Genomic DNA, 27,497 nt, shown 5'->3' on the forward strand with positions numbered 1-27,497 from the left:
ATCATGCCCCAACTTTGCCACTGTGTGACTACAGACACATTTCTTAACTTATTCGTTTCTGCAACGTGGTGATACTAATAGTAGTAATAATGTCAACTTCATAGAGATGTTGTGGGAATTAAGTTAATATATGTAAAATACATAGAACAGGCACATAGTATGCCCTATATAAATATGGTCTTAATGTCCTTATACTGAATTCTGACAGGAATCACTCTACCTCCCAACCATTACTCACTAACACCTTAATCAGATTTAGTGGGGCTTAACTATATCCTTAGGAAACTTTATTATTAATAATAATAGTGATAATTATTAATATTTGTTAAATTTTTATTATATATGAGGTAGCATTCTAAGTTTTTTACTATAAGCATCAGCTCATTTATTTCTTATGCCAGTCCCTTGAGGAGGGTGTTATTAATCATCCATGTTTGATGGATGAGGAAATTGAAGGTCAGAGAGGGAAAGTAACTTGATCAGGGTCACTCAGCTAATTACTGATGAAGCCAGATTTCAAACCCATGTCTGTTGAGTGCAGAGCCATGCCTGCTGCACTGCTTGAACAGAAAGGTTACCATTTCTCTGGTGCCAATGATGCAAATAAATGTCATTTGTTAAGAACAAAGCCACTATTTCAGCCAGACTCACTGTGATGCTATCAGGCAAGGGGCACAGAGAATGGATCCTTACACCTGTGACAGACCACTGCCCTGCAGAGCCATGGCATAGGTTCCAAGACATGAAGGTTGCTAGGGATCATGGAATGTAGCAGGGTCTCTTGCAGCTGCAGTACGTGACAGGGATGACCCATTGATGAGTGTGGCCTGAGGTGTAGGCTGTGGCTGGTGGTCCCACTCGTTTTCAACCACTTGGACATTTGGGGGCAAGAGGGGTGATTTATCCCATAGAATGGCTTGCCAACATGGGTCTTCCTTCCTGCACAGATCTCCAGTAGGGAATAGATCCTACTGTGGAAATGTATCCAGTGGGTCATTGGCAAGAAACAGATTTGAAAGTATACTAGCTTTGATCCTCATACCCACCAGGGTTTCTAGAAGGGAGTCCTCAAGGAAGTGTGGGACTGAATGCCAGGTGCTTAAGGAGAGCAGCTATCTGGGACTCTGTCTAGTGGAAACTGGTATCCTGCTTACAATCTGAAAGAACCATAGATGGTTTGGGCTGGAGTGAAACTTGGAGATCATTGAAATGAAACTCCATTTATACACTGAAAAACTGAGAAATGGAGGCTCCAAGAGGGGGAAACTTTTCTAAGGTCACACAGCATGCTTCCCTTTTCTTCAGTTTGCCATGGTGAGTTTCTTCCTATTTGCATCTACTGCGGGGTGCCCTGGGACAAACTCCTTCTGGCATATTTATCAGCTGTGCAAAGTCTACACAATGAGATGTTTTCTTTCATTTAAAACTAATGTTGCCTCAACAGTTGAAATTGAAGTCCCCAAAAGGATCATTTCCTCACTAGGATAATTTTGCTACAAGCTTTTCATTAATCCAGTCATAAATTCAGTAATGTTATTTGGCAGCTTACTGAAGTCTTCAGGAGCCACAGGGGACTGGATGCATTGTCTGTTTTTATGACCATAAAAAGAAACAAACACCAAGCTAAATGAGCTCAATTAAAAAATTGGTTTTGTTTGATATAACGTAAGAAACTCACTCACTCATTCATTCATCCAACAAATGTGTATTGAGCACCTACTGAGTGCAATATATTGCACCAGGACTATTGGGGCTACAAAGATGAATCATTGATTCAGCAAACACTGGCTGTCCACTTCTTTTTAAGGAGCTTTCAGTCTAGTAAGATTAATAATTTATAAAATCAATCTCCTTAATACAGAAAACAAGGAAATAAGGGCCATAAAAGGTATAAGAACAAAGTTCAAAGGAAGAAAGAGTCATGTCTGATGATACCAGGAAAAACTTCATGGAGGAAGTGATATTTGACACAGATAGTCTTAGAGGACATTCAGGGTAGGGAACATGGGGTGTTCAGAGGCATTGGAAGACATAGAGTGTATCAGCTTGGATATAGTATGTTTTTTTTGTTGTTGTTGTTTGAGAAAGAGTCTCACTCTGTTGCCCCAGCTAGAATGTAGTGGCATCATCATAGCTCAGTGCAACCTCAAACTCCTGGGCTTAAGCAGTCCTCCTGCCTCAGTAGCTGGGACTACAGGCGTGTGCTACCACACCTGGCTAGTTTTTCTATTTTTTGTAGAGATGGGGTCTCACTCTTGCTCAGGCTGGTCTCAAACTCCTGAGCTCAACAATCCTCCTGCCTCAGCCTCCCAGAATGCTAGGATTACAGGCATGAGCCACTGTGTCCGGCCTAGAATATGCTTTTTCAGTCAGATTTGCTAGAGCTGCTTCAGAGCATGCTGCAGAAAAGGAAGAAAGTGAAATTGGAGAAACCCCAGGACATTTACCCCAATTTCAACCAAAGCACCTCTGCTTTGATCTATTTTCTACATGATGGTTCCATATAAGATGTCATTTGGGAAAAAAAAGTGTTCCACTGATAAAAACAAAAATTTTAAATGAGCACAGATAGATTGCATGGTGAGGAAAAGTCAAAGAAAAGAGTGGAAAAGTTAGTCTGTGACCTGAGCACAAAGGAACTTGAATGTAAGCCTGGGAATGTAGGCCTCATTGTATAGATATTGGTAGTGAACCACTGGGGAGTATTAATCAGGGAAGAAAAGGATGAGATTCATAACCATAGGGTGCAGGGAGTAGGAGGGAGACTAGATCAGAGCAGGCAAGACTGGAGGGCAGGCATCAGTTAGTTCATTGACAGTTGCCTGGATCCCTATTTTCTGAGTGCTGCTCTGTAGCAAGCACTGGCCTGGGCACTAGGGCTACAGCAGAGAACAAATGGACAAAATAGAATTTATATTCTAGTAGGAGGAGGCAGAAATAAACAAATGTATAAATGATACATCAAGAAGTGGTGAGCACAAAGATGCAAAAATTAAGCAGGGTGAGGGAACAGAGAGTAATGAGAGTACTATTTTAGACAGATTGGTTCAGGCATGGCTGCTCTGAAGGAGTGACATTTGAGTAAAGGCCTGAATGAGGTGTTAGATGGAGCTCTGGGGCTGGCTATATGGGGGACTGTATTCAGGCCTAGGACACAGTAAGTTTCCTGTGGTAGGTGTGTTAAAATGTGGGTAAGGAGGTGGCTGGAACTGAGTGAGCAAATGAGAAAGTATTAATAGATGAGATTGGAGAGGTACCAAGTTCCAGGACATGGAAGGCTTTATAGGCCATGCCAGGGACTTCGGATTTTCTTTTGAGTATGTTGAGAAGCTATTGGAGGATTTTGAGCACATAAGTGACATAATCTGATTTATAGTTTTTAATTGATCACTTGGGCTGCTCCGTGGAGCATAGATTAGGGATGGCAAGGGTGGTTTGTTACATAAAAATACATGACTGAAACAATGTGTATGTGTGCATGTGCATGCACACATGCATGTGTGACTGTTTCTGAGTGCTCAACTCTGGTCCACTGGGCTATTGGTCTGTTTTCTCCATCACTCTGGCTTTGTATTAGGCTTTAATAACTGGCAGGATGATATAGAAGTTTTCAGATTGTATATATATCATTGACATAGCTTTTTTTGCAGCATTATATTAAAGCTGGATGATATTATATTTTAGTAGAAAATTTATGGCCAGAAACTGTGGCTCACATCTGTAATCCTAGCACTTTGGGAGGCTCAGGCAGGAGGATCGCTTGAGCCCAGGAGTTTGAGGTTGCTGTGAGCTATGATGGTGACACTGCACTCTAGCCTGGGAGACAGAGCAAGATTCTGTTTAAAAAAATAATAAAATAAAAAAGACTTTTTGTAGGTATAATTTAGGATTTATATAAACCATTGTATTGCCCTTTAATAATGAGAGCACCCCTGGTGAAATGGGTTATTTAGGGTCTTCTAAATTTGGCCACTCTCCCTCTTTTATTATTTGTGCACTAGGCATGTCCTACATTCCAGCCAAACCAGACTCCACTGAATATATTCTACACTTTCCTGTTTCCATGCATTCTTTTGCTTTTGCTGCTCTTCCTGGGATAATCCCCACTACTCAGGGATACACGTGGCAAATATACCCACTCTACAAGGCTCATGTCAGGCACCACTTTCTCCACGAAGCCTTCCTGATAGCTCTGGCAGGATATGATCTCTCCCTTCAGTGAATCTTGATGCCATTTGCTTGGCATTTTTCCTTCTGGCCCTTATCTTACTGGACCTTTGTGTATCTGCCTATGAGGTTCTTGAGAGCAGGGCTTGGTGTTTTTACTATATTCAGTCTCCTAGTAATAGCCTGGTGAGCTAAATATGGTGGAATAACTTGGTTGCACTGTTTTACCTCTGATCAGATCTCTTATTCCAAGGCAGAGTGAGATCCGTTTTCAAGATCAAGCAGAAGCCAAGTTGCTTCAAAGAGTTGGGTATAGGTTCTACCTTCTTTCTGTCCCCTGCTCCTTTTTTCTTTTTTAAGGAAACTCGTTTACTGATAGAACTTGGGTCATATTGGAGCCATGACCAATTGAAAATATGTTTTCCTTGAATGTCTGTTAGAAGTGTTTCATGCACAGCATTTCCATGTCCTTTTGACTTATCTTTAGTGGCAGGACAGTTTAATGGTAAATATAAACTGATTTCTTGGCTTCATTTTGATCAAACAGCTGGTAGATTGGCTTTGTTTTTGCATCCAATAGGCCTGGCCAGAGGTGAGTGACTAAAGACAGGCATGGTAGGATCAGAAAGCAGGTAACACCTGCTTTCCTGCCCAAGGATGAGATACCAGGCTGCTACTGAGTGTAATTGCTGCATTTTCAGGGCACAAAGTAACCAGCAGTATATTCAGAGCTATGAAATAACAAGCTATGCTGTCATGTGGCTCTATTACATTTCATAAAATGTAGGAAAACATTTTCAGCTTGAATTAAGTTTCTTTTGAGAATCACAGAAATTATATTGACAAATAGGTGAATTAGATGACACCTTTGGCCACTGTCATAAGATTGCAATCTTGGGGGCAGGATGGCAGAAAGGGGCTTTGACCCTAGACAAGTGCATCTCTCTCAGCCTTTTTTCCCCTCACCGGCAAAGTGGGGAAATACCACCCAACTTGCATGGTATTTGTCAGAATTAAATAAAAGTGCCCAACACAGTCCTTGGCACATAACCATAAACTCAATAAGTGAATTGCCCTTCTTTTTTCTTTCATTCACAAAGATGAACACACTCCAAATAAATATTTAGGTAGAGGAACAAACACATCTATTTTCCAAGTGGATTCTGCATCCCGTAAAGGAAGACGGCATACATTCCTGAATGGATAAGCATAGCCTATGTTCAAGCTCCTTGCTACTCAAAGTGTGGGATGTAGACCAGAAACAGTAACCTCATCTGGGAGCTTGTAAAAAAATCTCAATCTGAGATACCACTCCAGACCCACAGAATGAGAATCTGTATTTTAACAAGATCCTAGGATGAGTCAGATGCACATTTGAGAACACAGCTCTAGGTACTGCCTTTCAGAAAAATGCAGGAAGCCATCCCAACAGGCTATGGCCTGGTTTGTCTTAAGGTATATCTTAACTAATGGACCTCAACAACTCACATGTGATTATAACAACATTGACGATGACTACATCTTTGTTTGCAATATTTTAGTGAGTTTCACAACAGAAAAGGGAAAATGAGATTCAATTTTTGAAAGTCCTAAATAGGACATGAATGCCTTTTTAAAAAAAATATTGCCTGATCCTTACCTTAGATGTTAGCATGGAGAAGAGAGCAATCTGTTTATGTATGCAGAAGAGGTACTATTTAAAATAAGACATGCATTATTGTTTGTTTTTTTCAAAAATGCAGAGTTTAAATTATGTTTTAAATGCCTTTATTTGGTTTGTAAAGTTCACGGGTATGCTATTTTACCTAAATTTTAAGATCTTGAAGATGGTGACCCTCAGAACATTCTAAAAAGCTTTATCCAGACCATGGTAGGAGCATAATAGTTCACCCACTGGTACTATTTTTTTGTTTGTTTTTTGAGACAGGGTCCCACTCTGTTGCCCAGGCTGGAATGCAGTGGCGTTATCATAGCTCACTGCAACCTTCAACTCTTGGACTCAAGTGATACTCCTGCTTCAGCTTCCTGGGACTAATTTTTAAAGAGGTGGAAGTGCCTGGCAACACTGTCTTTTAGCCAAACAAATTGTATAGCTTCTGTTTTCAAAAGGGACTTTTTATGGGCTAATACTTTGCCACTCAACATATCAAGCTATTTTCGATCACAACTAGGACATAAAATATTTAATACATGTTAAAATATTAGAAGTCCTAGTACTTTATCTTTATGGAAAAGCTGTTCTTTGTGGCCATCTTTGCAGGCTTACCGAGTGGCTTTCATTTACTCCTTTATTTTAATTTACTTTCTTACTTTACATACTCTTCTGTCCATTTCAATTCTGAGCAGTATAAAATGAAAAATAATAGGAGAAATTTGGAAAAGTATGACTTTCAAAAGTGGGACTATTCCTAGTGACTATGCTTAGGAATGAATTATTTTTATATATTTTGTGTCTTTTAAGGAACTTGGCTGAATAAAATGTTGACAAGAATACCAACCAAACAGTGAGAGATTTAGGAAATAGCTACAGATAGTCCAGGAATCCTGACTGCTTTATTAGTCAGGATTCTCCAAGGAAACAGGACCAATAGGATATACATACATATATATATGTGTGTGTGTATACATATATATATATATAGAGAGAGAGAGAGAGAGAGAGAAAGAGAGAGATTGACATGTATCTATATATAGATATATAAAAGGAGATGACATTGGAATAACTCATGTGATTATGGAGACCAAGAAGTCCCACAATATGCCATCTGCAAGCCTGAGCACCAAGGAAGCTGATGCTGTAACTCTTGGTCCAAGGCTGAGAGTCTGAGAAACTGAGGGGCCCCTGGTGTAAGTCCTAGAGTCAAAGGCCAGAGGACGTGGAGTTCTGATGTTTGAGGGCAGGAGAAGATGAATATCCCAGCTCCAGAAGAGAGAGTGAATTCATCTTTCCTCTGCTTTTTTTTCTATCTGGGCCCTCAGCTGATTGGATGGTGCCTGTCTACACTGGTGAGGGTGGGTGTTCCTTGCTCAGGAACTGATTCAAATACCAATCTCTCATGGAAACACCCTCATAGACATACCCAGAAATAATGCTTTACCAGCTATCTGGGTATCCCTTAATCCAGTCAAGTTGACACCTAACATTAGCCATCATACCTACCATCTTGATGCTGATGATTGCAAGTAGTTCCCTGCTTTCCTATAGAAAGCAATCCTGAAAATATGTGCAAAAGTCTAGTGTGTAAGAATCCAACAATAGACTTTCATGTTATTGGTGACATGGGAGGGAGTCGATTCCCAGAAAGCTAAGATATAATATAAAAATCCTCAATTATACCTTAACTTCTAGTCACAATTTTCAAAAACGGATTTTCATAATTTTATTTATGTTCCATAGCTTTATTCTTTTTGTTCACAATTGAAGACATAAATGCCTTAGGTCAAATGAGCATCCACTTAAGCTAAATATTTGCCATGTTCAGCGTATCCAATGATTTCCACATTTATCTTTGATTAAGTTTGAGATGATGTTTCTTGTCATTACTGTTAATGCTTTTGTTTTCCTTAATTTTAAATTTCCATGAATTCTAATAAGGAAAAATGTAATAAAATATTTCAATATGTGCCCAATAGACTCTGCTGAACATACAGGTCAAGCTCTTTGAAACCATTGTCTGGTAAACAGTGCCATGATGCAATAGAGTGAAATGTGAATTTGTCAGCTGAATTTGGCATGTAAAAATTGGGTTAAGACTGTTGGAGAATAGCATAGAAAAACATACATGCTACTAAAGTCAAATGTGTAGAGGTGAAAGGCCACCTATATCAACAGTCCAGACCTTTCTCCTGAGCTCCAGGTCTGTATGTTCAGCTTCATACTAGAAATCTGGCTGTCCTAGAGGTGCCTCAGATGAAACAGGCCAAAACTGAGTTCATTTCCCCTCTACTGCTCCTCCTCAACCTGTTTATTCTCATGGACTTTCTGTATCTGGTAATGACTGCATGATTCATCCAATCACTCATGCCAGAAACCTAGATGTTGCCAGAGATTCCCTCCTTTCCTCTTATTACTTTCTCCAATCTGTTACTAAAACAACAAATCCTATTGATCCTCTGTCCTTAAAGTGTGTCTTAGTCAATGTCTTCATTTCTACCATCTTAGTTCAGGCCCTCATGCTCTCACACCTGGGTTATTTCATCAGCTGCTTCTCTCCCTTCTCCTTCTACTCATTCTTTAATGCTCCTCACAGGAACTCTCTTCACCCCACCCACCTTTTCCAAGCAAAAATTAGGTGCTCCTGCAAAGAACATCTATATTCCTTAATTGGGACACTTATCTTGCCATTTCATAATTGTCTATTCTTTTAGCTTTTCTGTCTCCTTCACTGTTCTTTGGGTGACTTGAAGGCAGGGATTTGTATTGTTTTCTACTGAATTCCTAGCACCTAGCTCAGTGCTTAGCACATAGTAGGCATTTGATAAAATTCTTGATGAATTGAAAAGAGACTGCAGCATTGTAGAGAATGCCAAAACACCAGCTCTTTTGGTCAATTCAGCAGAGAAAATTGGCCAACAGTTCTTAATGTCAAGTGGGCAAATCAACTAGGTGACTGGGTTTTTCACCTGCTCACATTTGTGTTCCAGTATGGAAACTCATCATTAGTTGCTTTAATCACAGCACTTTAAAGACCTAAATGAAGCTATTCAAGGGAAGGGGAATAGGAAATAATAGCAATTGTCAGTATCCCAGAATAATAACCACAGCTTTTTCAGAAGTAACTTAGAATTAGGTCAAGTGAACATCAAATCCTCAGCACTATGCTAGACTTGGGTGAAGAGGAGAGGGAAACATAGTAGAATGTAAATTACTATTTTTGTCTCTCAGTAATTGAACCATATTACCAAAAAGACAAATCTCATACATGTGAAACAATTAGAGACTGATAGGATTAGGTTGCAGTACCAGACAGAAGAGAAATCAATGCCAAACCAGTCTAGATACACCAAAATTATACCTCCCCAAAGAATGGTGGCCCACACTGTGGCTGTGAATGTCCCCACTTAATAACATTACTTCAGTGTGCCTAGGATATGCATTTATGGGTCCAAATCTATCACAAAGAGAATTAAAATGGCAATATCATTCTGTAACTAAAACGATCTTTAATCGAGATAAATGAATTTTGCCTGCCAATTTTCAACACTATTTAATTCAGAATGTTATTATGGCAACATACAGCCAACCTAATTAGGCATCTTTGTTTTGGTTATACTGGGATTTGGCTCAAAAAACACTGTCAGAAAGCCCAGCCCAGCCAAGGTGAAGTGCCCATTGCTGAATGGTGATCTGGGGAAGATGTCTTGGTGGATTTTAGTGCACTTGGATCACCTTGAAGCTGCCTGGGTTTCTACTCTCTTTTCCTGCTGAAAGTGATATGGCGAGGGGCTTACTTTTCCTTTCTTTGCATAAATCATTATTGTGTAATTTTTCTTGCCTGTCAGCAGACGATTTTGATTTTTGGATTTGACAACCTTGGCAGGGTCTGCATAGGGCTATAGGACTGAATGGCGACAGGGCTCCATATAAAAGGTGAAGGCAATCTGAGCGTTTCCCTGGCCTAGTGGCAGGGCAAACCATACAGACCAATTTGAATCAGGGACTAATTAAAAGCTATAATTCATGGTATGTAGCTCAAGCTAGACCCATGCTGTGTGATACAGTGGCCACCAGCCACATACGGGCCAAAATATCTACCAACTCTTTTAGTCAATTCAGTGGAAAAAATCAGCCAACAGCTCTTAACGCCAAGTAGACAGATCAACTAGGTGACTGAGCACTTGGAATGTAGCTAGTTTGAATTGAGATGTGCTATAAGGGTAAAATACACACTTGATTTTGAAGAGTTAGTATGAAAAATCATGTAAATAATTTAATTAACAATTTTATATAGATTTTATGTTAAACTGATAATATTTGGATATATCATGTTAAATAACATATATTATTAAAATTAATTTCAGCAGTTTCTTTTCATTGTTTTTAAATGTGGCTACTGGAAAAAATGAAAATTACCTATGTGGCTTGGATTATATTTCTATTGCCAGCAGCTGATCTAGAATCTTGTAATGCTGAGGGATGAAGTGAACCTGTTACCTTTCCATAGTCAACTATCTCAACCTTCATTACCTTGTCCATTTATTTCTGGTGACAGGGACCTGTGTGAATGGCTGTCATCACTGGATTTGTTGGCCACTGAGAGCCTCGAGGTCTGCTCTTGCTCCAGAGCACTGAGGCTTGGGTGATGGGGAGATATATTATTTGCTTGCTGTTGCTGGTAGAAAATACTATGTTGCCAAATGCTGCTCTCAGGAGGTGAAAAAAAAAACTTTCAGTTCATCTTTAAATGCCCAAATAAATCTTGTTTTCCCCCCAACTGCAACAAAAATATTACAATAATAAAGCATTTGTGTCAACCAAAAAGTATCCCAAAGTCTTTTGCGCCTGTAGGGAGACCTGCTGCCAATAAGGCATTAAATCTGAGGGAAACATTTCTGCAATTACTGATCAAATACAATACAGCTAAATTTCACCTCCAGCATATCATTTTGATAATGGGTATGGAAATTATCCATTCAATAGCTATTCAAAAATAACTCAGGAAGATTGGTTACTAGATACTTCACAGACCTTCAGAATAATCCTTTCTAATCAGGCTGGTGAGATTTCAATAGGCAACATTCGCCTTGGACAAAATAACCTTTTAGGGGGTTGCAGCGTTGTGGGCTTGCTCCTTTTCCCACTTGCTGTCCAGGAGGTGAAAGCACAAATAGGCAAAAAGGCAGGGACTGTTTCCCTGGGGCTGATCTGCTGCCCAATACCCACCAAAGCTCAGTGCAGACAGCTGTGCCTGCAAGTTAAGTGAGGCGCCTTAGCACTTATCAATCAGGAATCAGCAGGGCTTCTAGAGTTGTCCTCATTAAATTTAAAGTATATTCTCTCCCCCAGCAGCAAATGTCTCCATTGCCATCCATTTCTGCACAGCCAATTTTAGGCAATCAAAGAGTGTTGGCTTCATCACTGTCTCCGAACAGATTTCCAGCTTGACACAGCTCTTCCCAGCTTGCCTGATCTTTGACAACCAGTAGCTATCTTCCTCTGGTCGCTACCAACTCATCCCTGCCTCTGAGCCATTTCCTATCCTTTTATCTTCATACTGCCTTTTGCAGGTCAGGCTGTTTTTATCCATAAAAGATGCCACTCCTACCTGTTCCAACATGAATGTTCCTTCATTCTTATTCATTTCCGGCTCCGCCATATCCTTCCTCTCACTTAGCACCCATAGATATTTAATATTTGATGCCCACTTGCTCACTTACTCGAGAAGGCCATGTGGGAAGTTTGAAAACAACACAGTTACTGACTGAGGTCAGGGAAAATTGCTCTACACCTAATTACTTATATGACACTCAGGCAAGTCATTTAACCAATCTGTGCCTCAGTTTCCTCAACCTGAACCTGGGAATAATAACTCCTTCCTCATGGGGTTATATTGTGGGACTCAAATGAGAGACTTAGGAAGTACAAAGTGTTACAGACTTTTGTTCAGTCATTCATCAAGCATTTAATGAGCCCCTATTTTATGCAAGGCAGAAGATGAGGAGCTGAGCTATTAATGGCAAACAAGGCCCATTTTTTACCTTCAGGGAGCTTACAGCCTGGGTTGGGGCCTCAATACAGCTAACTCTAACAAGTGGCAAAGTGAGATGAGTGCTGTAGGTGGTGCAAGTAGATATCATCGTTATGAGAACCCAGGAGCAGAGTGATTCATTCTGAGCTTGTGCTTGGGGGAGTAGAAAATAAAGCGAAGATTTCAGAGAGTAGGTAGCATTTGTATTAGACTGGAAGGATGACGTGGGTTTTCATAGATCAAGAAGGAGGTTGTGAAAGGCAGAGTGAGAGTACTGAAAGGCCAGAGACAGATCTGGAAGACACCCAGGCACCTAGGGTGGCTGGAGAGCGGTGTTCAGAGTGGACTGCAGGGAGATACATACAGCTGCAGCTAGGAAGATGGGCCACAATGAGCTTGTAGTGGGCTTGGAATGCATACGGAAGAGTTTAAGTTCAAGTCCTGTACCTGAGGGTAGATTAAAGAAAATTTTTGTGGCAGTTTTGCAGTTTGGAAAGCTCACTCCGGTGGTTGACTGGAGAATAGAAGGAACATGTATGGGACTAGAGAAAGAAAGAACAGGTAGGAGATTACTGTAATAAAAATAATCTAAACCAGAATTTCCCTATGGATTCCTCAGAACCTTAGTCCCAAGAGGCTCTGTGAAGCCCCGCCTCTGTTGCCAAATGTTTAGGAAGTGTTGCATATTGCAAGTTCCACTTGAATATTCATAAAACATATCAGCACATTCTTCTAGTCTCTAGGAAGTCTTTTTTTTTTTTTTTTGAGACAGAGTCTCACTCTGTTGCCCAGGGCTAGAATGCCATGGCATCAGCCTAGCTCACAGCAACCTCAAACTCCTGGGCTCAAGCAATCCTCCTGCCTCAGCCTCCTGAGTAGCTGGGACTACAGGCATGTGCCACCATGCCTGGATAATTTTTTCTATATATTTTTAGCTGTCCGTATAATTTCTTTCTATTTTTTTTGGTAGAAACGGGGTCTTGCTCTTGCTCAGGCTGGTCTTGAACTCTTGAGCTCTAAAGATCTGCCTGCCTCGGCCTCCCAGAGTACAGAAGTCTTTATTTTTTCAAATTTATTTATTTTTTAAATTGACTTGTAAAATTGTATGTATTTATTGCATACAATATGATGTTTTGAAGTATATATATGTTGTGGAATAGTTAGATCTGGCCAATGAATAAATGTATTACCTCACATAGTTATCATTTTTGTGGTTAGAACACAACATCTCTTAGCATTTTTCAAGAGTATCATATATCACTAACTATAGTCACCATGCTACTATAGATCTCTTGAACTTATTCTTCCTATCTAAGCATAAATACATATTCTTTGACCAACATATCCCCAACCTCTCCTCCTTTGTTACTACCTCAGCCTCTGATAACCACCATTCTACTCTCTACTTCTATGAAATAAACATTTTTTAGATTCCACATATAAGTGAGGTCATGTGATATGTCTTTCTGTCCCTGGATTATTTCACTTAATGTCCTCCAGATTCATCTATGCTGCCACAAATGGCAGGATTTCCTTCTTTTTTAAAGCTGAATAGTATTCTATTGTGTATATATACTATAGTTACTTTATCCATTCATTCATTGAGAGACACTTGTTTCCATATCTTGGCTATTGTGAATAATGTTGCAATGAACATGGAAGTGCAGACATCTCTACAAGGTGCTGATTTCATTTCCTTTGGATATATACCCAGAAGAAGTATTGCTGGATTACATAATAGCTCAATTTTAATTTTTGAAGAACCTCCATACTGTTTTCCATAATGGCTATACTAATTTACATTCTGATCAACAGTGTGCAAGGGTTCCCTTTTTCCCACATCTTCACCAATATTTGTTATGGTGGTGGTCTTGGATGATAGCCATGGTGGGCTTTTGATAATAGCCGCTCTAACAGGAATGAGGTGATATCTCACTGTGGTTGTGATTATCATTTCCCTGATGAGGAAGTTTTTTTTAATCTAGCAGTTTCTAAATTTGACTGAACATAATTGTTTTTGTCCCCCACAGAAGACCTTGCAAAACTAATGTTCATCTGTGCCAAGGTAACGAAAAACAAAAATGGACTAAAAATTGTTACAGATTTGAGGAGACTAAGGAGACTTGGTGACTCAAAGCCACACGGGATCCTGGATTAGAGCCTGGAACAGAAAAAAGGACATTAGTGGAAAAACTGGTGAAATCCAAATAAGGTCTACAGTTTAGTTAATAGTACTGTATTAATGCTAATTTCTTAGTTTTGACAAATTTATCATGGTTATGTAAGATATTAACATCAGGGGAAGCTGAGTAAACAATATCTGGAAACTCTCTGTACTCTTTGCAATTTCTCTGTAAGTCTACAATGAACTCAAAATAAAAAGCCTTTTTTGCTTTTTTCTGAGACAGAGTCTCACTCTGTCGCCCTGGGTAGAGTGCAGCAGCGTCATCATAGCTAACTGCAACCTCAAACTCCTGGGCTCAAGTGATCCTCCCACCCTGGCCTCCCCAGTAGCTGGGACTACAGGTGCGCCACCACCCCTGGCAAATTTTTCTATTTTTTATAGAGACAGGGTCTCGCTCTTGCTCTGGCTCGTCTTAAACTCCTGAGCTCGAGTGATTCTTTTCCTCCCGCCTCAGTGTCCCAGAGTGCTAGGATTATAGGCATGAGCCACCGTGCCTGACCAAAATAAAAAAGTTTAAAAAGTACTAGTGTTGGCCGGACGCAGTGGCTCACGCCTGCAATCCTAGCACTCTGCAAGGCCAAGGCAGGTGGCTCGCTCGAGGTTAAGAGTTCTAGACCAGCCTGAGCAAGAGTGAGACCCCGTCTCTACTAAAAATAGAAAGAAATTATCTGGCCAACTAAAAATATATATAGAAAAAATTAGCTGGGCATGGTGGCACATGCCTGTAGTCCCAGCTACTTCAGAGGCTGACGCAGGAGGATCGCTTAAGCCCAGGAGTTTGAGGTTGCTGTGAGCTAGGCTGATGCCAACGCACTCTAGCCCAGGCAACAGAGTGAAACTCTGTCAAAAAAAAAAAAAAAAAAAAGGACTAGTGTTCACTAAAACAGCCTCTAAGAAATTATGGTATAAATTGATTTTAAGCACAATTGAAGTTTAATAATGTATTTCATTTCCTTAACATTAGGACACAAAAATATTCCTTTATTTTTACCAGACAAATGAAATGCTCCTTCAAAAAGTTTCCACTGATATAAGTAAAACATCTAGAACATCATTGAGATGCAATTAATCCTAGTCCCCTTTTCCATCCTTTCTTTCAATTTAGAAAACAAAATTGCTGAGTGGCTATTTAGAAACACTATTTTATTTAACCAAAATGTTACATTTAAAAGTTGGAGAGCTACATGAAAGCTTGTTCCCTTTCCACAGCTGGTAGAGGAGATGTAAAAGGACATTTAACACTTGGTTATCAAGTCAGCCTAGGGCAGACAGGAACTGATACTGTGCAATGGCCAATGTTCTGTTTTACCATTGTGTTAACTAAATAATAGATAGGAAAGCTGAAGATAACATTGTATTTTTAAGCATATAAAATGACCTCATAAATTTGCAGACTGTGGAATAAATAAATTATATATAACTTATACAGAGATCAAAAGAAATTTAGTTTTAAAAGGAAATTGGGGGCCAGGGGCGGTGGCTCACGCCTGTAATCCTAGCACTCTGGGAGGCCGAGGCGGGCAGATTGTTTGAGCTCAGGAGTTCGAGACCAGCCTGAGCAAGAGTGAGACCCCATCTTTACCAAAAATAGAAAGAAATTAGCTGGACAACTAAAAATATATAGAAAAATTAGTCAGGCATGGTGGCACATGCCTGTAGTCCCAGCTACTTGGGAGGCTGAGGCAGGAGTATTGCTTGAGCCAAAGAGTTGGAGGTTGCTGTGAGCTAGGCTGATGCCATGGCACTCTAGTCTGGACAACAGAGTGAGACTGTCTCAAAAAAAAAAAAAGGAAATTGGGAACATAAGATGCACAAGTGGAGCCACCATTCTTGGGTGCAAGTGATACCCTCCATCTCTCTAAAGCACACACATGTGCACACACTCATGTTCCCCTCCTCCTCAGCTGTCCACCAGCTTTAGGATTTGCCAGCAGTGATGGGTGAAGATCACTAATGGGCTTAAACCAAATCACCTGCACTTTATAAGCCCAAGAGGCTTGCAGGTCAGCCTGGGGAACATGGCACTATGACTTTGAGGCCATTGCCCCCAAAGGTATGCTCAGGGCACTTGGAATCCCTCCAGCAGCATCTCTGACAACACCTTTGACTTATCAATTTCATTCTCTTACTTCACTTGTTTTAATTTGTATTAAGAGAAAACAATGTCCTGACCTCTGATAGTTCATGAGACTTTAAATAGAGGATTCTGTCCAAACTGCCAAATTGTGTGTGGGGGTAGGGGAAGATACAGTGGTACTGCTGCTCCTTGGAAAAGACTAGTGTCCCAGGCTCTCAACTACCTATACCTCAAGGTGAGTCAGGGCAACCTATGTTCTTGAGGGGACAGCAGTTAAAACCTGGTGTCAGGTCCGGTGAGGCAGAGGATGTTGTGTACCCAAGCTGGACCTAGAGTAGTCAGGAAAAAAGCAAAGTGAAAAATTGCTTCTGGATGGGGAGACAACCAGAGGAGTTGCCCTGGCCAGCTGCGATTCAAGTCCAAGATAAACCCTTGCCAACCCAAGACACCGGTATCTCAAAGAACCATAAATAGAGATGCAGAGATACTGCATCCCTCCCTTTGGAAGGAATTGGACCTTTCCTACTGATGTTCATGATATAAATGGCTTTATTTTACTCTTTGCTGTTAGGGCCCCTGAGGAGGCTGACCTAGGATCTAGATGAAGCTAGAAGGAAGCAGATTTTAGACCAAAATAATAAAGAACTTGTAGGTGGTAAGACTTGACTAAAGATAAATTTGGCTGCCTCAGGGCATACTGAGCTCACTCTGGGAGTGTCCAAAGGAGAAGATGAAACACTTCTTCAAATGGAAATGCTTCCATTTGGCAGGAAAGGTGTGGAGGGAAATCAAACCTACTTAGAGATGGAGAAGCTCAAAGGACTCTCCTTAAACCAAAGATCCATCTATTTGACTTTGACATACCAAGACACAAACACACACACACACACACACACACACACCAGCTCAAAGCCCTCATAGCAAACTCAGTTGCAATTAGTTCAAGTGTCTCACAAGGTGAGTGTGTGCATGGAGGAATGTGTCGTGTTCATGTCTGGTGGCAGAAGTCACTTAATATAAGGAGGCGGAGACGACTCTTGATATGGAAAACCAACAACTGTAACTTCTTTTCTAGTGATGGTCACTTTCTTCTTCCTTATGCAGTCCCAAAACTCTTGTTATATTAAAAAAGAGGGAGATGAATATTCCCACTGGTTGAGGACAATTATAAAAATAGTTAGTATTTATTAAGTATTCATTGTGTTGTGGGCTAAGAACTTTACCTGCATTTAATTATTTAATCCTCATCACAGCCCTCTGAGGTATTCACTATGTTAACTCCTATTTTACAGATGAATAAATTAAGGCCTACAGAAGTTAGGTGATTGGTCAAGGCCCCATAGCTATAGATAGCAGAGGACTTGAACTTATGCAGTCCTACTCCAGAGTTTGTGCTATTAACTACCAGACAATACTGCCAAATTTATATTTGAATCAGGGTTTTCAGGATGTAGGAAAGCAAGGTGCTGTTTGAGGATCCACAGCTTTAGGGGAAAAGAAAAAGAGTTGTGGCCCAGCAGGCAAGGACCTCTTTCTGAAGCTCGATTGGCATAGCCCCCATGTCAGGCCTGTAGGTCCAGCACATAATGGCAGTCTTCCTGGGGTGGGCAAGGGCGTGCTCTTTTATAGGCACCAGGGGAAAAATCTGACTGTGCTCTGATCCAGAGCAGCCAGAGGATGGGAACTCTGGAACAAAGGTGTTTCTCTCTTCCCTGTCCCTGAGCTGGGGAGATACTTTGATTTTCCCCCACCCCTTACTTTTTATCAGGAAAATAGTGATGAAAATCAGATCTTTTCACTCAGTTGTCTTGTATCTGGTTAGGTACCCTGTTTTGAAAACACATCTTTGTCAAATCTATGATCAAATTAAGACCCAACTTCATGGATCCAACATTCCTAGAACTTATCCTAACTGAAGAGATTGATCATAGGTTCACACAATTAACTATTGACAAAAAATATAATTTAACAGTGAAGAAAAGATGCTTTGTGTCTGAATATTATTCTTTCTAAGCAAATAAATAGAAATACAGTCATATTGAAAAGCAATCCTGTAGTCCCCTTGGGCTTCTCTCTAAAAGTAGAGTTCTCTCCAAGCCTGCAGACAATACAGCATCCACTCCTGGCTATTTGGCTGATTCTGCCATAAAAGAAAGATTAATTAATGGCCCGCACAGTTCAATGTATAACTATCCTTCAAACGTATTCACCCATCCTTTACTTCAGTATTTTCTTTGTTGCTTTCCAATAGAAGAGACAACAGGGTACATATTCCTGTAGAACAATAGATTATTATCCTAATTATAGTTGCCTGGTGTTTTCTACACTTTTACCATTTTATTAAAAACAATTATCTGAGAAGAACCAATCTTTTGTAATACCTACTCTATTGTTCTCATTTCTCTCTGATTCTGATGAGGTCTTTTCAAAGGGTATTTTATTCATAATTATAGACTATAGGGCAATTGCTCAGAAACTAAGTCCAGAGATATTTTACTGAAATTAATTTTTATGTACTTCTTGGTCCAATTATATCTTTAGTTTTTTTTAACTACTAGCAATTTAATAAACCTATTTGTTTTCTGTAATCCAAGCATACTATTAGTAACAATCAACATTAAAGCATGTTTGAAAAGACTGAATATTACAGAAAAGTATGAAATAAACATGATTTTTTTGTTTCATAAAATGAATCTATCCCTTGCACATGAATAGGTGGGAGAAAAATGTACCTTAAATCAAGCATTCCTCCCTTATTTTGGGGAGCATTCAATAGGTATTTTTGTAGCCTTTTGATCATCTCAGAAAAAAAGATTTATAGTATTGGGACTGTGTTTTTAAAAAGTTAGGCTTAGTCAAAAGATAGCTGAGTGAAGAGGCTGATTGCTCTAAAGTGGAGGATAGGGAGCAAATCTGCATTAGGGGATTCAAGTGACAGACACCTTGCAGTATAGTGGGCGGTAGCATGCAGATACAAAACCTCTACTTTTCCAACTTTCAAACTTTATCACCACGTCCCAGAGTAATACATTTAACATCACTACCAGTGCGCACACACACACACACACACACACCCATACTTATTTTCTTACTACCTGGGAGGCATGCTCACACTTTCTATTATGTATCATCCTATCTCTATCGTAACTCATTTCTTTTCATTCTATTGCATTTTTTTAAAAATGCTGGTTATGATTCATGACTCATGGGTCATGACCAGGAGTTTATTTGCTTTTTTTAATAGGCCATTTTAAAGACTTCAATAACTAGCAATTTTGAAAGCACAGTTCTTGGTAGGCATGGGGGTGGGAGAGGAGTCATGCTGGGGATGATTGATGGCAAAACTCTTTTTGGCCATCCCCTCTATGTTGTGCTAGTCTGGCTGCTTTGGGCTGGGTACTTCATGGTTTATTGAGAGAGAGCTGTGCTCTCCACTCCTGGATTACTGCTTTTCATGTAGGCTTCAGAGACTCAATTACATGAAGTCCCCTCAGCAGCTCTGCTGACTCCCAGAGATATCCACTTGTTCATGCTTTCTTCTGCCCTGTCCTGCCCTGTAAGCTCTGGGGCTGTGTCTGGGACCTCTGAGGTCTAATCCAGTGAGTAGTCCCTATCTGGTGGTTGGGGGAGTCACTGGGGTGGAAGGATATGTCATCTAAGTATGAATAGGAACTAACCATGAGTGTCCACAAAAGTGACAGGACTATTAACTGTACTTTACTCTCAGCCTTCTGCCCTCATATGTCAAGTAAATAAGCAAGAAAGATACCAATGGAACATTTTTTAGGAAAAGACAAGGGTATAGCTTCTGGTTTATTTGTTCTTAATGATAGTTCCTTTCTGCTCCTTAAATATTTAGTATAAGTCCCATTTCAAGAACAAATTATAATTGCTTTGCAGTTTGCTCTATAGATTCTCTATGCTTGGAAGATGAGCATGTTAGAATAATAAGAGAGCAGCTCCTCCTTTAGGTCATTATACTGGCTGATCTTTCTTTTGTTTTTGAAATAATTACTATTTTAAAATTTTAGTAAAAATTGATGTTTATTATAGAAAAATTTGAAAATGTGAAAAAGCAAAAGCAATTTTTAAAAGCCTCTCTAATTATATCACGTAAGGACATTATCAACGTCTATCATACTGGATTTGTCCCTGTGCTAACAAATCCATGCAAACATATGGATATTTTGAAAAACAGAATCCTACTATGTACACTGATTTTTTCATTTAACAATATATTGTGAACATCTTTCTATATTCATAAAAATAGACTGAAATAACATTTGCCATGGCTGCATGATATCCTAGTATATGGATGGCTCATAGTTTCTTTAACTAGCCTTCTATTGTTGTCCACGTAGGTTATTTCCATTTTTCACTATTACAAGCAAAACTGTAATAAACATCCCTGTGTAGACATCTGTTCACACATTTAAAATTATTTCCTTTGGATAAATTCTTAGAATGGAATTGCTATATCAGCATGCACACTCATGTTTAAGGCTCCTAATAATTATTTCTCAAATGCCCTCCAAAAGGGATGTACCAATTTCAACCCCATCAGCAGTAAATAAAAGTGCCTGTTTCTTCATACTTTCACCAGCAATGGGTGTTGCTATGGTTTGAATGTCCTCTCCAAAATTCATGTTGAAATGTAATTGTCATTGTGGTGGTATAAAGAAATTGGACGGTTAAGCGGTTATTAGGCCATGAGGGCTCTGTCCTTATGAATAGATTGATTGTCATCACCAGAGTGGGTTGCTATAAAAGCAAGTTTGGCCCTCTCTTGCTATCTTGCACTAGCCTTCTCTTGCCCTTCCATGTTCCATCATGGGATGATGCAGCATGAAGTCGTTTGGCAGATGTAGGCATCATGTTCTTGGACTTCCCAAACTCTAGAACCATGAGACAAATAAACTTCTTTTCTTTATTAATTACCCAATCTGTGATATTCTGTTATAGCAACGCAAAACAAAGATAAGTGCTCTCATGCTTTACAACTTTGGCTAAGATAATTAGCAAAAATAAGGTAGAAAAGTGTTTTCTAAATCAGGTTTTAGGTTATTTCAGCTGAATTTCCCCAAGATACCTCAAGTGCTTCACTTTAGCACCTTTCTTTCAGGGTACATGTTATCAAAATGCCTTTCAGAAAATTTACCCTGATTTATTCTCTTCCCAGCTGTGTATGAGTGTCCCTGTCTTTATCCCTTATCAACTCTGGGTCTTAGTATCCATTTTCATTTTTGTCCATATTATAACTGGCCACTTTAGTGAAATGCTTAGTGAAATTCTTGACTTGATATCAACAATAGATGGGACATGTGAATGTTGTCACTTTGAAGAGTTGTTCCTAACATTGGGACTAGAATTTCCTGCCTGAGCCTTTTCCTTGCTTTCTGGCTCCAGGATGCCAGGTATGGCAGATGTGTTCAGGTACTGGTGGGTGCAGTTGTCCAGGGAGATTTGGCCCATAGTAACAGGTGACAGAGTCCTATGGCTCCTTTTGGCACTGGTCTGCTTGCAGTGGCTCCTGTTATTTAATCTACACAAGAATAGTCTCTGTTCTGAGAACATTGAGATCCTGGGCTACGTGGGTTTTCTCTTGTTTGAGATGGATGGAAAGGGGCAAAAAGAAAGTAGATGAGAACTTGACAAAGATTCTCCGAGGGTACCAAGCTATGAGCAAAGGGCATCTTTGAGTCCTGATTGGAAAGGCCTAAGCAGGGCTTACATTTTTCATGAGCTTCTCTTTAGATAAATAGGTTTCAAATTGTGATTGGTATCCATTCATTAGGCTTCTGGGGACTGACAAGGAACTCAGTTACCATCTGTGGTGTTCTCTCTGTTAGCAAGCGATCTTCAAGTTTGAGCCAAGTGTCTTATAAACATTCAAATCCAGCCTTGTCACAATCCAGATTCCTGGCCCTAGAACTTTTGAATCAAAATCTTTGGGGTAGGATCCAGGATTGCAATTATAAAGATTGCCTCAGATGATTTGTAGGCACTTTAAATTTGAGTAAGCACTATCTTAAACTGCTTCTTAAAGTGCATAAAACTCATCTTGGAATCAAGTTGAAATGCAGATTTTGATTCAGTAAGTCTGAATGGGGCCAGTGTTTCTCCATTTCTAACAAGCTCCTAGGTAATACCTATGTTGTTTGTGTGTGAACCACACTTTGAGTAGCAAGGCTCCAATTCATGTTTTGCTACTAACTAGTTGAGTCTTGGAGTATGGGGAACAAAGAGACAAGAGAATGCATTGCAGAGAGGAGACATTTCAGCAGGGCTTCAGGATGAGTAGGAGTGGAGGAGAGATGGGGAATGGTGTTTCTGAGAGGCCATCTGCTCTTATCAAATTTAAATTTATAACTTACCCTCTCTTGGAGCCCCTGTGGGGCTCAATGTTTTCTGTAATCCTAACCTTCAGGATCAGAATCTTCAAATCATCTTGGCTGAACATGTCTTAAGCTGTGTGTGGATCCTCAAGAGGAATAATTGTTTATCTTTTGAGGATTTTTGTTGTTTTTGTGGTTTAGAGATACAGGCTGCCCTCGAAAGACACATGAGAAAGTTATTTAGAAGATTTTAAAAGTTTGATTTGGGGGAGTTGTGGAAAGAGGTGAGCTTTAATTTTTTTAATTGAGGTATAACACACATACAGTGAAATGCCTCAACTTTAAGTATACAGCTCAATAAACTTTTATACACATGCACATCCAGGTGACCACCATACAAATCAATACAAAAATATTTTCAGCACCCCCGAAGGTTCCCTCAGTGCCTCCACCCAGTCAACACTACCCAAAAGGTAACCAATATTCTGACATCTCAAATCATAGATTAGTTTTGCCTGTTCTTGAATTTCATTGAATGAAATGATACAGGATGTATTCGTCTATGTGTGGTTTCTTTTGGTCAATATTAAAGTTTTGAGATTCATCTGGGTTGTTGCATGCAACCTAGCCTTGAAGAGATGCAGTTAACTCTCCTAAAATATTTTGTAAGTTTGGTTTTGAGAAAATTGGAGGAAGCTTGAGGCATTTTGAATGGGGGCAATCACAAAGGAAGTGAAGTAGATAATAGGAACACTTGGAAGTGAGTGAGATAACATTATCAGAGTTCTTAGTGGCTCTCTTGGGCTTTTCTTCCTCCCCTTCCTGGATTGTACTTATTGGTATGGCCTAGACCTACCAGAGACCATACCTAGGAGGCTGGGCTTTGGGCTGAGCAATCTCTAACCCTACAACTCCTATTCATCCACAGAACTGAAATGAAGTTTTTGGGACCTGATTGAAAAGGCTGAGGGCTTACATTTTCCAAGAATCTCTCTTTGGACACCTAGGTCTCAAATTATGATTGGCATTTGTTCAGTAGGTTCCTGTGTGCTCATGGAGATTTCTGCTTTGACTAGGAGAGATGTTCTTGTAGGAATAATTATAACACCAGAGGATGTGAAAACATTGTAAGGTGAAGAATGAGGGTGCTTAAGGAAGGATTTTCAGGCAGAGGAAACAGTGTAAGCAAAGATAGCATGAGGTGTGGCATTTTCAGAGAATGATGAGTCAGCCAGCATGATTGGAGCATAAGAAAAAGGGAGTAAGAAAAAAAAAACATGTTTTTAAATTAAAATGAAAATGCCAGTGGATAAAAAAAGAAGGGAGTAAGGTGGTGCATGGCTATATGATTCAAGTAATAGAAAATAGATCTGAAAGGTTGGTTGTGGCCAGAATGAGGAGGCCTTAAATACTACCCTTAGGATCCTGAGCTTTGTGCTAGAAGCAAAAACAGAGCCATTGAAGGTTTTGAGTACAGCTGGAAATTTTAGCAAGATGGTAGCTCTAGGGACAATGTGAAAATATTGATTCCAGGTGTCTATAAAAGCCTCACTAGAACAGGTAGCATGACATAGTAGTTAGCATATGGATTCTGGAGTCACGAAAGCCTGGATTCCAGTTCTGGTTAGAATTCTGCCTCTGCCATTTACCAACTGTGTGGCCTTGGGCATATTACCTAACCTCTCTGAGCCTGAAGAATGAGGAATACAATAACATCTTCCTTTCAGTGATGTTGTGGGAAGGATTAAAGGAGATAATGTGTATGAAGTACAAGGCACCTGGCCAGGCACAGAGTAAGTGCTCAAAAACTGGTATTGATTATTATAATTTAAGGCATTAAGGCATTGCCCAGTGTGACCTTTGGGGTGCTGAAACCTCTGAGAAGGGTGAATCTGTGCTAAGGAGGCTGATGCCTAAGTCCTTTCTGTGCTAGCTCTGTTAGGATTCTTTCTGCTTAGTCACCTATTCTTTGGGGGACCTTGGGCTGTGTTTGCTGATGCCTAGAGGCCTCCTTTCTGCCTGCTGGCTTGTCTGGCTCATGATTCCCAGCTGTCTCTCAGAGGGCCCTGTGATTTTAGGGTTGAACTTCAAGAATATCCTTATCTGCTATCCTTTGACAAGTTTACTGTAGGAGTCGCATCTCTGAGGGGATGCAGAGTCTAGACAAAGGGCAGAGGAGTGGAGCTGCCCCGAAAACTCAACCCAGAAGCTCCCTGCAGCCTGCTCAATCAGTAAAGTCCAGGAGGCATGTGGGATTGCTCATTTAGCTAACCAGGATTTTCATTATTGCATCCCGGGACAAATCGAGAGTCCTTTTTCCTCTTGAATGCCAGTGACCTCTCAGGAACAGAGACTCTGTTAGAAGTATTGAAAATTCTCCTTCCCAGCCACTTAAGTGGTAAACTTCTGACAGGCACAAAATCCATTCTTATTCACCTGGACTGAATTGCACTGAACAAACAAATGGCAGCTCTGGGAGGTAGTGAGTTCTCCATTCCTGGAGGTGTTTAAGCTAGCGTACTGTGGTGTATGTGTTGGGGGGGAAGAGGAGTGGTTAGAGGCAATTCCAGTGTTTCATAGGTTGCTGAACCAGATGACTCTCTAAAGTCTCATCTAGTTTTGAGGTTCTGTGATGTACTTAAGTTCACCTGTGGGCTTATTTGCTCACCCAAACAAGTCAGCCAATCTTTGCTGTGATTCAACTAACAACAAAAACTATCTTATTGTGTCAGTTTTCTTGTGGATCCTGAACCCCTCTGGTTTAAGAAGCTGCAGTCCATTACTCGAATAGCAATGATCCTTACAGAAAAATTGATGAGGCAAGTCCAAATCTGCCATCCATCCATTAACTCTGCCATGTGCCCATCAGAGAGGGCCCCTGGTGGGGATAATGATCCTCTCCATATGGAATAGGCCCAGAGAACCTGCCACAGAGCTGCTTCAGGGGACTTTTCTTTTTATTGATGTCCATTTGCTGTCTGAGCTCTATGGACTGTTTTCACTATCAACAGGAAAGACTCACAGAGGGAATGAGAAGTGATGAGGCTAGGGGCACTATAACTTGGTGGTTATGAACTTGAGCTGTGGGGCCAGACTTACTATCTTTAGAGCCTGGCTCTATTCTTTACTAGATATACAACCTTGGGTAATTATCTGGTCTCAGTTTTTCCATGTAGAAATGGGGCTAACAATTTGACCTGCCTCATAGGGCTGATGTGAGCAAAATACTATTTGAATATTTGCTGTTATTATTATTTAATGAGATTTGATATTTATTTCATTCGTTTGCATTCACTTTAGGTACAATTCCAAAGTTCCTGGTTTCTTTAAGTGTTTCCTGACTTCTTCCTTCCCCCTTCCTCCCATAGCCATTGTCATAGAAACAGCTGGAGAACTCTGCATTGATTTCCTTGAAGAAACTGCAGTTGAACAGGGAAAAATGTAAAGTCAAAGGAATGAATTACCAATGATAGAATTCTTGGCATCAACCAGAGTATGGAAAAGAGATTTGGGGATATAGAGGGGCCTGAAAACCAGAGGGGTAAGGTCGCCTGACAAGGTTGATTATATGACAGCTCCAAGTCCCCCACTATGTTTCCTGGACACTGGATCCCTCAAATGTTGGGGAGAGTTCTGCCTGAAGCAAGGTCTTTGGAAAGTATGGCTGCATTCCTACATAAAGGGGATTGGCCAGGTGGATACTGGGGCTGGGGGTGGAATGTACAAGACAGGGCCAGATCAGATGTCAAGCTTTGCTGGAGACCTATGAAGCTACACTGGGGTCAGGTACAGAAATTCCTTCAAAGGGAGCCAAAGAGCCCTTCCAAGAGGGCATACCACATCTGGAGGCAGTAACCAAATATCAAACACAAGAGCCCAGAGGGTTGGGTGCAGTGGCTTACACCTGTAATCCCAGTGCTTTGAGAGGCCATGGTGGGGAAATCGCTTGAGCCTAGGAGTTTGAGACCAGCCTGGGCAACACAGAGAGACTTCGTCTCCACAAAAATAGAAAAATTAGCCAGGTGTGGTGGCACACGCCTATAGTCTCAATTACCCAAGGAGTTAGAGGCTACAGTGAGTTATGATCATGCCACTGCACTCTAGCCTGGGTGACAGAGTAAGACCCTGTCTCTAAAAAAAAAGAGAGAGAGAGAGAGAGAGAGCGCGCCCAGACATTGGGCCACTGGGTGAAGTTGACTGAATAGCATATTTATTGTCTTTATCGACCACATTGAAGTGTATGTGGTACCTGAGATTAAGTGGCCACAGAGAAGGAGGGGAGAGGAATTTGTTAAATTAAACTTCATGTTCTTTGATGGAATAAGTACAAAGTTACTTAGATATTTCCCTGAAACAGAAGGTGGCTAACTAATAAACTTCTCTGCAGTTTCTTTCCTTGGCACGATAATGTCCACCAACCTATATGAGGATTTTGATGGCATGATGATCTGATTGGCAATGACATAAACATGAAGAAGAGTCTATATTTTGGATGATAGAACAAATGTCTCCAAAGGCTTCTTTGAATATTACCTTAAATAAATGTTAAGTGAGGACCTAGGTCCAACAAAGCAACTGCATAATTTGGAGACTAGGGGGAATGGGACTTAGTAGTGCATAGGACAAAGAAAGAGCTGTATGTTTTAGTTGACTAAGCTCCATATTTGTCAACAGTATAATGTTGCTGCCAAAATAGTTCATTTGATCTTAGGTTGTATTAATAAAAATATAGTAGGTTGACCAACTGAAATTGTTGATATCTGGCCATTTTGTCCTATAAAAATGGCAGTTGCATATGTTTCAACCTAATATAAAACACAAGACGAGGGATCCTCTGTGCAGATTGGGCCATGTTTTGAGGATTATGTTTGGCTCTGGGTGGGACACATTAAGAGAGGAATTTTAACAAATATGCACAGAGAATTCCTACTGTGATCTAGGGATTCAAAACCTTGTCAGAGGGAAAAGCTGAACAAACTGTCAACTTAGATCGGAGATGTGTGAATTGTCTTCAAATATCAGAAGACTGATGAACTGAGAAAGGA

This window comes from Eulemur rufifrons, chromosome 30 (assembly GCF_041146395.1).
Source record: "Eulemur rufifrons isolate Redbay chromosome 30, OSU_ERuf_1, whole genome shotgun sequence".
NCBI classification, from domain to species: domain Eukaryota; kingdom Metazoa; phylum Chordata; class Mammalia; order Primates; family Lemuridae; genus Eulemur; species Eulemur rufifrons.